The 12,117-nt window shown below is 50.2% G+C and overlaps 1 protein-coding gene across 5 annotated transcripts in view; it reads left to right on the top strand.

Moving 5' to 3' along the window:
- Epb41l1 (erythrocyte membrane protein band 4.1 like 1) overlaps positions 1-12,117 on the top strand; it is a 120,672-nt gene that overhangs the window by 55,930 nt on the left and 52,625 nt on the right. The window lies entirely within an intron of this gene.

The raw sequence follows: 12,117 nt of genomic DNA, 5'->3' as shown, positions 1-12,117 counted from the left end.
CACTTGGAGAGGTTGAGTCCCCAAGAGGCTGGGGTCTTGGGGACAGGTGTTTATTGGGTGCTGAAGCCACTGACTGGCAGCATGGGCCAGAGAGTCCACAGGGTCTTGAAAGCAAGCGTCCCAAAAGCATTCGGAGTCTTTCTCTCTAGGCCAGCCATGGTTCTCGCGTCTTGCTTCCCCTAGAGCTCTGCGGTGCACTGGTTCCTACGTGTTCCTACCATCACTCTGGGGTGTCGTGTCACCTCCCCTGCACCCCAAGGTGGGAGTGTGAAAGGGCTGGCTTCAGGACCTCTCTGGAGCTGGGCAGGGTCCAGCCGCTCCATCAGGCTGGCCTCTGTGAGCCTTAGCAGTTGGATGGTGGCCCTAGCTAGAGGTTCCTGTTCCAGGCTGGGGTATGTAGAATAGAAGTGCTATGTCCCTGTTCCCCATCCATGACTCCAGATGGAGCTTGTGACTGGCAACATCTAACGGCTTCTACCCAGTCCTGATGGTCCAGAAAGGCGCTGCCTGTCATGGAGTAGCTTCTTTTGGCCAGCCTGGGGTCCCACTAGCCGAGAAACTGGTGTATAAAACTTATGGCTCACCGAACACAATCCCTAGGATTTGGGGAACACCCGAAAGCAGTCTTGGAGGAGGTCACTGGGGAGGGCTTTGCTCCTGTTAATGCATTCCCCAGGCCTGTGGCAGTGCCCTGGCCCAGCTCTGTGAGCTTCTTGAAGGGGTCCTTCAGAAGAGCCCCATGGAAACAAGGCTGGGCTCTGTGGTTCTCACCGAGTTACTGGAGAAAGGAGGCAAATGACTTGTCCAAGGTCACACAGCTACTCATTGAGAGAGCTAGCACTAATGTGTTCACGCCTTGAGCTTTTTGATTAAGGCTTCTTCCTTGCCCACAGGCCTGCTCCCTGGCTGCTGTGGTTGTTATTCCATAACACTCTGCCAGGGGCTGTACATTAAAGGCTGGAGGCCATGGCCTCATTTTAGGAGAGCCCTCACATTGCCTCCCAGCTCTTCCTGCTCCCGTGAGCCGAGCAATAGAGGCCAGGTCATAAAGGGCCTTGAGTACTCTTGGAGTATACAGAACAGAGAGGATGCTGGGGGTCCAGAGGTATTCTGGGCTTGAGCCGCCAGGGACAGTCAAAAGGTCTCTTGACTGGACAAACTGCAGTGGGAAGGGCCTCTTTCGGCTCCAGCCTCACACTTCTGTGGGCCACTGTCTAGACTTCTCTGCACTCTTTATTAAAGGGAGGTGACCATTTCAGCCTGGAGCACTACTGGGGACTGTACAATCAAAGAGATGGTATTTACTGGGCACCTAATGTGTGCTGTGCCCCAATAAGTGCTATGTGTCCTCTCCCAGCAACCCTATGAGATAATATTAGACACTTTGACAGATGCATGGAGGCTCAGAGAGGTTACCTGCCAGAGGCCACACAGCTGGAAAGTATGGGGCTGTAGGAGTCTGCGTTTACCATGACTGTGTTCCTGGGACAGTGTCTGAGAGCACCTGGTTAGTGTCTAGTTGAACTCCGTGATTAGCTGGCAGCCTGGGCTGATCCAGGTAGGGAAGCCCTTGCACTGAGTCTGTCAGAGAGGCAAGGGTAGTTCTGTGGCTCCAAGGCCTCCAGGAGTAGGGTCAAAGAGGTATGAATGGGAGGGGTTAGCATCGGCCTTCTGCTTGCTAGCTGGCCCTGTCACTTGCCCCCTGCTACATTTGGTAGAGCTCCAGCGGCCAGAAGCTACACAGAGGAAATGTCGAAGCACCGGCCGGGACTGTATCCCCGTCAGCAAGGACCTATGCCTGGCTGGGGGTGGCAGCAAGCTGGCCCTGCTTTCCTTGTAGGAAGGAGACTTTTGGATAAGAATAGCAGCAGCTAACATTTATTGAGCTCTTACTACATGCCAGGAACTATTTTCATTTCTTACGTGTACAACTCCTACATTCCTCACAAAACCCTGTGAGGTAGCAATTTTTCTTCCTCCCACTTTGGAGATCACTTTATAGGTTTACTGAAGGCCGCTGAGGGGTGGGAGAAGCAGGGTGGGTCAGAGCCGCTTCCCAGAGTTTGTGTAGACAGCCAGCCTGTACCGTCTAGAGGTCGTTTTTGGTTTTTTTCACTTGGAAGCAGTCATCCAACCAGCTGCATGCCATTCCTCAAAAGTCTCAGGTCTAAGCTGGGCATGGGCTCATTTTGGTCATAGCAACACTTGGAAGGCTGAGGCAGGAGGATTGCCCTAAGCTTGAGGCCAGCTTGAGATGCAGAATGAGCTCTAAGCCAGCCAGCATTATGTCACATAGTGAGATTCTGTCAACCAAAAAATGAACAAAAGGAAAGGGCCCGCGAGATGCCTTAGTGAATATAAGTGCTTGCCACACAAACTTGGCGATCTGGGTTCCATCTCCAGTGGATGGGCGGACTGATCCCTGAAAGTTTGTCCTGTGACTGCTGTGCGCATGCCATGGCACGTGCGCATGTGTGCATGCCTGTGCGCGCACACACACACACACCCCTCTCCCGCTCTGTAAGTCATGGATGACAGAGCCATCCTGGCCCCAGAGGTAAGAGTACACTAGAGTGTCTGCCCGTTTTGATGCTCAGGGAAGGCTTCGAGAAGGGCTGGACACTTAAGCTGGCCACTAAGAGTTCGAACATTGTAGGGGTGTGGAGGGAAATGGATGCCTTGAAAGAAGAGCAGGTGACACCGGGTGCAGGAGACAGAGTCCAGGGAGGGCCCAAGGAGCTGGGAGGTGACTCAGAAAGTCGGCTTGTGCTGTGTCTCCGAGCAAGCTCTGGAATTCACTCTGCTGGGTACCAGCTCTGTGGCCTTGGAAACGTCACTTGGAAGCAGGTTTGGGCTTCATTTTCTTCATTTGTAAAGTGTGGCTGTGGGACCCTCGTGGTGGTAATTACGGAAAGGCTCACCGTGGTGCTAGCACATCGCAGCAACCCTATAAGGATTTTCCTCTATCCCTTCTGTCTTAAATGTCAGGCAGAGGTATTTGGGCTGGATGTGAGGCTGGAGGTTCTGGGGACCTTTGGAGGGATTTGGCCTGCAGAGGAGTGTGGTAGGATGGTGTTAGGGGAAGGTCGCTTTGGCAGGTGTGTGGCCCACAAAAAAGGGGCAGACTGTGACCTTGCCAAGAAGCCTCCTCTTGGAGTCTTAGCCTGGGAAGGGAAGAAGGTCGAAGCTGCATGAAGATGTCCCTCCGTGGGATGGCATGTGGCTTGCCAGGTTGAGGGAGGAACAGTATGGTGGTGCAGTGTGGGGGTGGGGAGAGCCATGGGGAATTCAGCTTGAGGCTTGGTGAGAGAGGGAAGGGCTGGTCTCCTGTCAATCATTCCGTGGTCTAGGCAGCATCTTATTTGAGCATCTGGCTTTTTTCTTTTGAATGAATTCCTTTGGATAAATCCCCATCAGAACTTGTCTATAATAGCAGCAAATTGGGACTAAATGTCCAACAATAGGAAGATGATTGAGAGCGTTTTGGAACATACACTGGATAAAATAATATGCAGTGGTGAACAGCCGCTGATCCCCCTCCTCTCAGAGCACAGAGCTGGCTGCTGCACAGCCCCTTGCACCCTTTATGCCTCTCATGCTTATGACTGCTGGGTGCCAGAGGGGCCGTGGCTTCCTTCCTTCTGTGATTGAAAAGGTGAAGACTTGCCTCCGTCCGCCTTGAGGGCGGGATTCGTGTTTCACTCCTTTCTGGGTCATTGGCACGTTGCTCCGTGATCAGAAATGATTGACTGGTGGAAAAGGGAAGGGGGGAAGTGATTTGTTCAAGGTCATGTACTTTTTAAACTTTATTTTCAGTTTGTAAAAAAGACTTATTTTTATTTTATATGCTTGGGTGTTTTGCCTGCGTGTGTGTCTGTGTACTGCATGCATGCCTGGTGCCTGCCGAAGCCAGGAGAGAGCATCAGATGCTCTGGAACTGGGGTTACAGGTGGTTGCGGGCTGCCATGTGGAGGCTGGGAATTGAACTCTGGTCCTCTGGAAGCAACCAGTGCTTCTAACAACTAGGGCATCTTTGAAGCTCTATTTATTGTGTGCACGTGCACATTCCTGTGAAGGTCAGAGGATAACCTTTGAGAATTGGTTCTCTCCACCATATGGGTTCTGGAAATTGAGCTCAGGTGCTCAGGCCTTGAGGTGAGTGCCTTCACCCTCTGAGCCATCTCAAGGCTCCGGTCATGCAAGTTGTAAGATCCAATAGTTGCCACATCCTTACCACCTCTGTTTACCACATTCTCCTCATTTCCTACCCAGTATATATGCTCCTCGACTGACATGGAGCTGCATCCCTATAAACCCGTTGTAACTAGAAAAAAGAAACCCTACGTTGACAATTCATTGAATACAATGAGCCTTCGAGTTGAGTAGCACAGTATAGCATAGAGCGGCTGTTCACCCTCATCATTAAAGCTGACTTGGAGCTGGGACTCCCTGTTGTTTCACCCAGCGTTCCCAGAAGGCTTTGCTAGCTCAGGGAAAGATAGAAATTCAAAGTATGGTTTTACTAAATGCATATTGCTTTCACTTCTCTGTAAAGCGCCAAGAAACCATCCGTTGAGGATCATCTATAGTAGCGAGGGGAAAAGAATGGAAAGATATCGTGTAAGGACTTGGGACTCTCGCAGAACAGGGCTGAAGTCTTATTTCTATTTTTACCAGCTGCAAGCTCATCCTGCTCCTGAGACAGAGTCCATGAGTTAAGGCATAGAAAGTCTTAGGCATTAGCTCGTCCATAATAAAGGACTACGATGAAGAGGTCACAACGTGAAGGTGTTTATGATGCTATTGATGTTAAACAGGAGAAGTCCACAAGACCCACTAGCATCCAGATTACATCCAGATTGTGGATTATTAGAGACACAGACTGGAGGAAGTCAAGCAGAAATGGAGTCACACGAGTACAATGAGAAACAAATAAGATTGATTCAAACAAATCTTTCTTTAGTTTATACTGTTTTTTCTCAGCTTTTTTTTTTTTAAAGCTCTCTCTCATGAGATTTGTGTGAGGCAGACACACAAATGTCACAGTAGTGGAGATCAGAGGACAGTTTACAGGAGGCAGGTCTCAACCCCCACCTTGTTTTGAGGCAGGGTTCTTTTCCTTCTGCTTGGTTTGTGAACTTCCAGGAGGTTGTCTTGTCTCTGCTTCCCACCTCACAGAAGTATTGGGATTACAGGTTCAAATACCATGTCTGGCTTTTTACGTGGGTTCTAGAGACCCAAACTCAGGTCATTAGGCTCTCGTGACAAGCGCTCTCGCTCTCTGAGCCAGTTCTCCAGCACCTTCGAGGGCTGGCTGTGGCTGTGCTGTGTTAACAAAATTAATGATTCAACCTAATTTTACCTTCTATCTCTATATGGGTTCCAGGGGTGGAGCTTCGAAGTCAGGCTCGCAAATGCTTTTTCTAGTCAAGCTGGCCCCCTGGCCTCTTAGTTTAATTACAGAGATGCAGTGACATGGCTCAGCTATGGAAAGGTGTTTGTCCCCAAACCCGATGAGTTTGGTTCCCAGGACCCTCTTGATGGAAGTTAGTGAAAACCAGTTCCAAAAACTACCTGACTTCCACATGTGTGCTATGACATGCACACTCACACTCCCCCCCCACAAATAAATAAGCACAATGTTTAAAAAGCTATCTAAAAACTTGGAGTAATTCAAAAGCTTGTTCTCATCTTCCCCGCCATAATCCTACTCTGTAGAAGTAGCCAGATGCAACATAAATCCTCCAAGCGGATTTTCTATATGGGGGGTGGGGGGATAAGGTCCCCAGCAGGATTACTGCTTTGTGATTAGCGTTTTAATTTAACCATTTATTTCTCCTGTCTGTGGACATGGCAGTCACAGTGACGTGTGATACCTTGTGGTGATTTTAATGCATCAGTCCCAGCTGACCTGCCCCGCCTCCCGTTGATGGACTTCCAAGCTGTTTTCTAGTTTTACCCTGTTCTCAACAAGCGAGCTCTGTTGGTGTTGGTCTCTAGGAATCAAGGGAAGAGAGAAACTGCAAGGCCACGGGTTTCCCTTGAGGATCTGCCGCTTTTTCCTCTTCCTGCTTCCCCGAGGACCCATCCCTGTCATCCTCAAAGTGGGGCGATGCTTCGGGGAGACCCCACCTTTTTCTTATCTAGTATGCCCCTCACTTGCAACAGTCTCAACTCCTCTTAGGATGCCGCAAGCTGCCCTCTTGTATCTCTCTGCCACTTGTGCCTCCATTGTCCTTGAACAGCTTTTGCCTTCTCTGGACCCGTGTTTGTCCATCTGTTTGTAGGGATGCCTTTCTGATCATAGCCACCATTGCCACCAGCTTGTATCTGCTGTGTGTCGAATACTGGGATTGCAACCCCAGTTCTGGCTTCGTTTTTGAGTCTGTGCCTCCTCAACCAATCACCTCTCATTGGTGAGATCCAAGCAAAATGATAATTCTGAAAGAATATTGTAATGGGGCACGAATATAATCCTAGCTCCCAGGAGGCTGAGGCAGGATGATTTGAAGGTCAAGGAAAATCTCAGCTTCAGAGACCTTGACTCAAACAAATACATCAACAAAACTGTCTTTATGTGTAAAGAGCCCTGCATGTGTGTGTGGAGGGGGAGGATTGAAACTGCTGTTTCAATTTCTCTGTCCAGAGCAACAGCACTTTTGACTACGTGGTGTACAGCAAGTTAGAGGTCATGGGATGTAGCAGGATTGAGGGAGAAGGAGCTCCGGGCTTTGAGCCAGCCGTCCTGGGTCCAGTCCTGGCTGTTCTCGAGCTGACTAGCTGTGTGACCTTGGCCACCTGATCCAGCCTGGGAAGTAAACCGTCCACCCTGCATGGCCCTTGCGCAGCTCGGATAGGTGAGGTACAGGCCTGAGAGACTTTCAGACAGCCCCGACTAAGGAGGTCTTGGCTGCCTCCTGCAGTTGTCAGTGTGGTTCAAGCTGGAGACGGCTCTCCTCTTTGATGTCCGTACTCTGCAGATCAAGGCTGTCACGTGATCCCCAGTCCACGCCGGCACATCAGTCTGGCTCCTTCGTAGCCTGTGAAACTTTGGGACAAAAAGCCGTGCTGGCAGGTGGTGGCTTCGTTGTGTCGTTTGATTTTGTTTAATGCAGTTCTCGTGGGTACTGCAGGCCTTTGACAAATTGTTGTCTGCCCATGTCGCGTTTAGAACTGAGAACCCAGCCGTAAGGATGGCAGGAGGCTCCGGTCTTTTTAGACCATGTGGGCCTGGCTCAGACAGCACAGCCTGCACCCTTCCATCATTTTGTTCACGTCCATCCAGTGTGACTGGAGGAAGCCCGTGCTCAGCCTGGGGGTCGGGGGACCCCTGTGGGATGGAGCCCTGTTGCCAGAGGGAGAGAAAACCTCCGACGTGTGCACTTCTGATGTTTTCTCTTCCGACTTCACAAGCAGTACATGTCCACAGTGGGAAAAGGGAAGCGTACAGGCCAAAGTGAAAAGTCCTGCGAGTGTTAACAGGTTGGCCTTTGAGCAGCGGTAAAGGTGTTGAATATCTCTGGGGCCTTAACTGTGGGGCTTGGCATTGCTAAGTGCTTCGTGAGTGTGATCTGAACCCAGCTCCACATTTACAAATGGGGAAATCAAGGCATTGAGGAGGGATTGTTAGAGACTTATTGAAGGTGTGAAGGTGTCCTTCTGTATCACCTAAGCTCTGTAGATTGTGCTGCTCCCTACCCCCGCCCCCGCATGCACCAGCATCAACCCAACCCCCACCCCGTGCACCAGCATCAACCCAACCCCCACCCCATGCACCAGCATCAACCCAACCCCCACCCCATGCACCAGCATCAACCCAACCCCCGCCCCATGCACCAGCATCAAGCAGAAATCCACTAGATGCTTAAGCTGAGGAGGTGCTGACCAGGAGGAGAGGAGAGTTGAGGAACCCCCAGTGTTGAGGAGGCACCCATACCAGCAAGGACAGAAACTGGTTTCTGGGTCCCTTGAGCTCCATGATGGCTGGAGCAGGGCAGGGGGCTGAAGATTCGTCGCCACCCATCACAGTGGAGGAAAGCAGGAAAGGCAGCTTGCTCACTGTAGCTCCTGCCTTCCCACCAGACCCCCAGAATCTGCAGGCATAGGAGCTTGAGGGTCAGGTCAGTGGGCTAGCCGCCTGTTTCATGCATACGTAGTATGGATTTGGAGGTTCAAATGGGACCCCGAACCCAGGAGGCCTTGTTGCCAGGGAGTGGGAGCGAAGTGTCTCCTTGGCCTCCTCAAAAAAAAGAAGACTGGATGACTGGTTATCTCTTGGTATTTCGGCTGTCTCTTGTCTCTCTCCCCACCCCCTTTCTTCATCCTTCCCCCTTTCCCAGCTCCCTTCCAGCCTTCCTCACGTCTCTCATCTTTTCTTCCTCTCCCCTCTCCCCTCCTTTCCACCGCTGCTTCTCCTGGATCAGATCCCCTAGGCAAAAGTGTTCGGATTTAGAGGAGACAGCCTCACCATCCGGTGGGTGACTGCTCCTGTTTTCCTAATCACACAAAGATGCTCTTCTCCGACACACATGACTGCCCTCCCCTCTGTGTTTGGTGGCCCTCTAGCTTTCCGATGGCAGAGTCCTTTCAGACTCTGTAATCTTGGACTGCGGTGGTATTGCTCTGACGTGGGAGGCACGGTGGAAACAGAACGAGGAAGTGGCTTGCCTGGGGGCTCATCAGGTAGGAAATGGCAGCCTTCAAATGAAAACCACTGGTCCAGATTCTGAATGTCACTCTTCCCAGGGGATCTGCTTCTCAGTCTTGAGAAGTCTGCCCTTTGCCAGCAGAAAATGAGCCCCCCTGGCCCGAGGATGCTGAAGTCCTGTAGAGTAGGAAGGCCTTTGAAATCCGGGATCTGGCTCAGCGTATGTCCTTGCGCAAATCAGTGTCTTGGCAGCTGTGGGTTCTCATCAGTGCAGGAAGGAGGATAGTGGCAGGGGCTTGGATAAAACATCCCGTGTTTCAGGTCTGATAAACCAGAGGAGAGGCTGCCTGGCCAGGAGCTGTGAAGGCTCCTGAGGTGAACAGCCTGGGGAGTCTGGCACCGTTAACAGCTGTGTGTGATCTTGGGCAAAGTCACTTTTCTACTTCTCCATTTGGAAAATGGAGATTATAAGAGTCCCTGTCACAGGCTATTGTAAGGATTAGCTATGCAAAGTCCATGATCAAAGCCTGGCACACAGCAAAGTATGAATGTTAGCTTTGCACAATTTTAATCTTCCCTGTTGTTTTGTTTGGAGGCAGTCTCACTTACATAGTGTAGACCAGCCCTGAACTCCTTATCCTCCTGCCTCTACCTCCTGAGCCCACACAGGGCTCTGTTTGGTTTTCAGGTGGGGACTTAAAGTTGCTCAGGCTGGTCTTGAACTTGTTTTACCATATATCTCACTCAATGTTTATAGCTACATATCAAAAATTGCACTGAGGCCTGGTGATAATGTTGAGTGAGACAGATCTTTATGGATTATATTGTAGAGGAGAAATATAAATAAGTAAATGAATCAATAAGTGTAAATTCAGTTTGGGATGATGTCTCAAAAAAAACTCACTGGAAAAAACAGACAAATAAAATATTTAAAATAACAAAAACACAAACAAGTTAGCATGCTGTAACTATTGAAAGTCAGGGAGAGAGGCAGACAAAGAGCGTACAGAAGGTGAAAGTTGTCTTGCCAAGAGAGGGGACAGAGTCCCTGTTCATGCACAAGGAAGACAAAGCCCTGCACAGTGGAAGCACAGACAGACAGAGACTGGAATGACAGACTTGCAGTAGAAGAGGCAGAGTCAGCTGGTAGGGGTAGGAGCCAATGCTGTAAAGATGGGCACGTGCCACAGACAGGGGCGTATAGCTTGACAAGGAGGGTGTGTCTTTTATTTTGATGAGAAGTCATTAGAGTTGTTTTGGTTTTATTTGTTGAACAAGGGCTCACTGTGTTGCCCAAACTGGCCTTGAACTAAGATCCTCCTGTCTCAGCCTCCTCAGGGCTAGGATTACAGACTTGTGCTACCATATAGCTAACTGGAGGGGTTGTGTTTTGTTTTATTTATTTATTTGTTTGTTTGTTTTGTTTTTCAAGACAGGGTTTCTCTTGGCTGTCCTAGAACTTACTATGTCGACTAGGCTGGCCTCGAACTCACAGAGATCCATCTGCCTAGGTCTTCCAAGGGCTGGGATTAAAGGTATGTGTCATCTCCACTACCATTGGAGGTTTTAATGAGGGTATCTAACTAGACTTCGGATTCCTGTGACTGCTCTTGGAGAATAAATTCTAGGAATGACGGCAGTGAGACCCTGTGTCAATCAGGTTTGGACCTGAACAGTAGCTAGGGGAATTGAGAAAATGATCAAATTCAACGGATGACTAGTCTCATAGATACTCACACATGCTGGCCCTGATTAGAAGGTTAACCAGATGCCAGCTGATTCATTTTAAAGAGGGAGGTACAGTGCCAGGCCAGGTGGATGCTGCCTCAGCCGAGGAGCCGGCGCCCTGCAGGCCATTCAGATGCGGAGTTTAGAGCCTGTGAGGGCTGAAGGCTGCTTAGTGGTCCTGCAACATTGCAGAGCTCCGGATGCTGGCATCCTGCTGAGCCAGCTCCAGCCCAGACCACACAGGGCCTCTCCAGACAGCAGTGGCGTGGATGCTGTTCGCATTCACATTCTGGCTGACCTTTCTCTTTTCTAATCCTGTGCATTTGCAGCCCATGTGTTGGTGTCACCAGTGTGGCCCCGCTGGCTGGCCTTTGTCTTGGGCACCATTCTCCTTCTGCCTCTATTCTAGGCAGACATGTCTGCGCTCTAGCTCTGAGTGTTCACTGTTGTGCTGTGAGGGGCCTGGGGATCATGGGAAGTCTTTGGCCAGAGCCTGGCCACACAGCTGCTCCATGGTGGGAATCCTGTCCTATACTAGTCCCTGACACTTCTGACTCTTGCAAGGTGTCCCACATGGTCCTAGTTCCTGCTCTTCTCCTGGTCAGCCAGTCCCTCCTGCCAGGCAGTCTGGAGCTCCCTTTGCAAGTTTCTTGAGGTGTCAGAGCATCCAGGACTGGGCCTTTGCCCACACGGTGTCTCTGCCCAAGTGCCCTCCCTGCCTCCACCTCTCTAAATGTTTCAATTCCACTTCTACCTCGACCCTAGAAGTCTTCTTTGAGAATCAAGACCACATTCTGAATCACCAGGTCCCTAGACTCTTATGCAAAGCTAAAACATACCCTGATGGATCTAAATCCCTTGCAGGCATCTCCTGGGACAGCACCATCCTCTCAAAGCAGAGAGCTCCATGGGAACTGGCACGTGCTTCCCCCCAGGGGCCCTTACTGTGCCCAGTCTGGCCTGGCCACCCAGCAGCTCTCGCAGTCTGTGCTGTCCTGAGCAAGAACTATGTCCACGTGACAGACCGGCTGTGTCAGAAGCCACAGCCCAGTTCTTGGCTTTCTTTCTATGGCCTAGTGAGAAACAATGCTGTTATCCTCGGGCTTGTCAAAGAAAGATTTTTATTGCAATTTTTTTAAATGTTATTTTTATTTTAATTAATAAACTTTAAAAATAGGCTTAAACAGGATTTATTGATCTCCTTTGCATCTTGTTATCTGAAGCCATGTATGTCTGAAAAAATATTTTTAGCCTCTAGGTTTGTCTATTTATTTATTTGAGTCCAGATCTTGCTAAATACCCACTACATAATGCAGGCTGGCTTCAAACTCATAGCAGTCCTCCTGCCACAGCCTCCTGAGTGCTAGGATTGCAGGCGTGAGCTGTCACACCTAGCCAGCCTCAAGCTTTAAGGCAATCTTTTAAAGGTCTAGGCCAGGCCTGGCAGCTTAGTGGTTCACACCCTTCATCCCACCTCTTGCAAAGACAGGTTGATCTCTGAATTTGAGGCGAGCCTGGTCTACATAGCAAGTTTTGGGCCAACCAGATGTAGAAGGAGGTGGGGACAGGCAGAGGAAAAGAAAGAAAAAAAGAAAGGAAGGGAAACCCGGGCATGGCAAAAAGGAGGATCAGCAGTGTTATCAAGACTAGGGCACGGTGACAGGTCCTAGAAGTCCCAGCTGCTTGGGAGGATGAGGGAGGAAGATCCCTTGAGGCCAGGTGTTTGACAGGAGCCTGGTCTC

The sequence above is a fragment of the Microtus oregoni genome, unplaced genomic scaffold, assembly GCF_018167655.1.
Source record: "Microtus oregoni isolate MIOR12 unplaced genomic scaffold, Mior012 000020F_ref0000438, whole genome shotgun sequence".
Classification (NCBI taxonomy): Eukaryota; Metazoa; Chordata; class Mammalia; order Rodentia; family Cricetidae; genus Microtus; species Microtus oregoni.
Note: the sequence above shows the minus strand (reverse complement) of the source record. Positions and strands in the feature narration are given on the sequence as shown.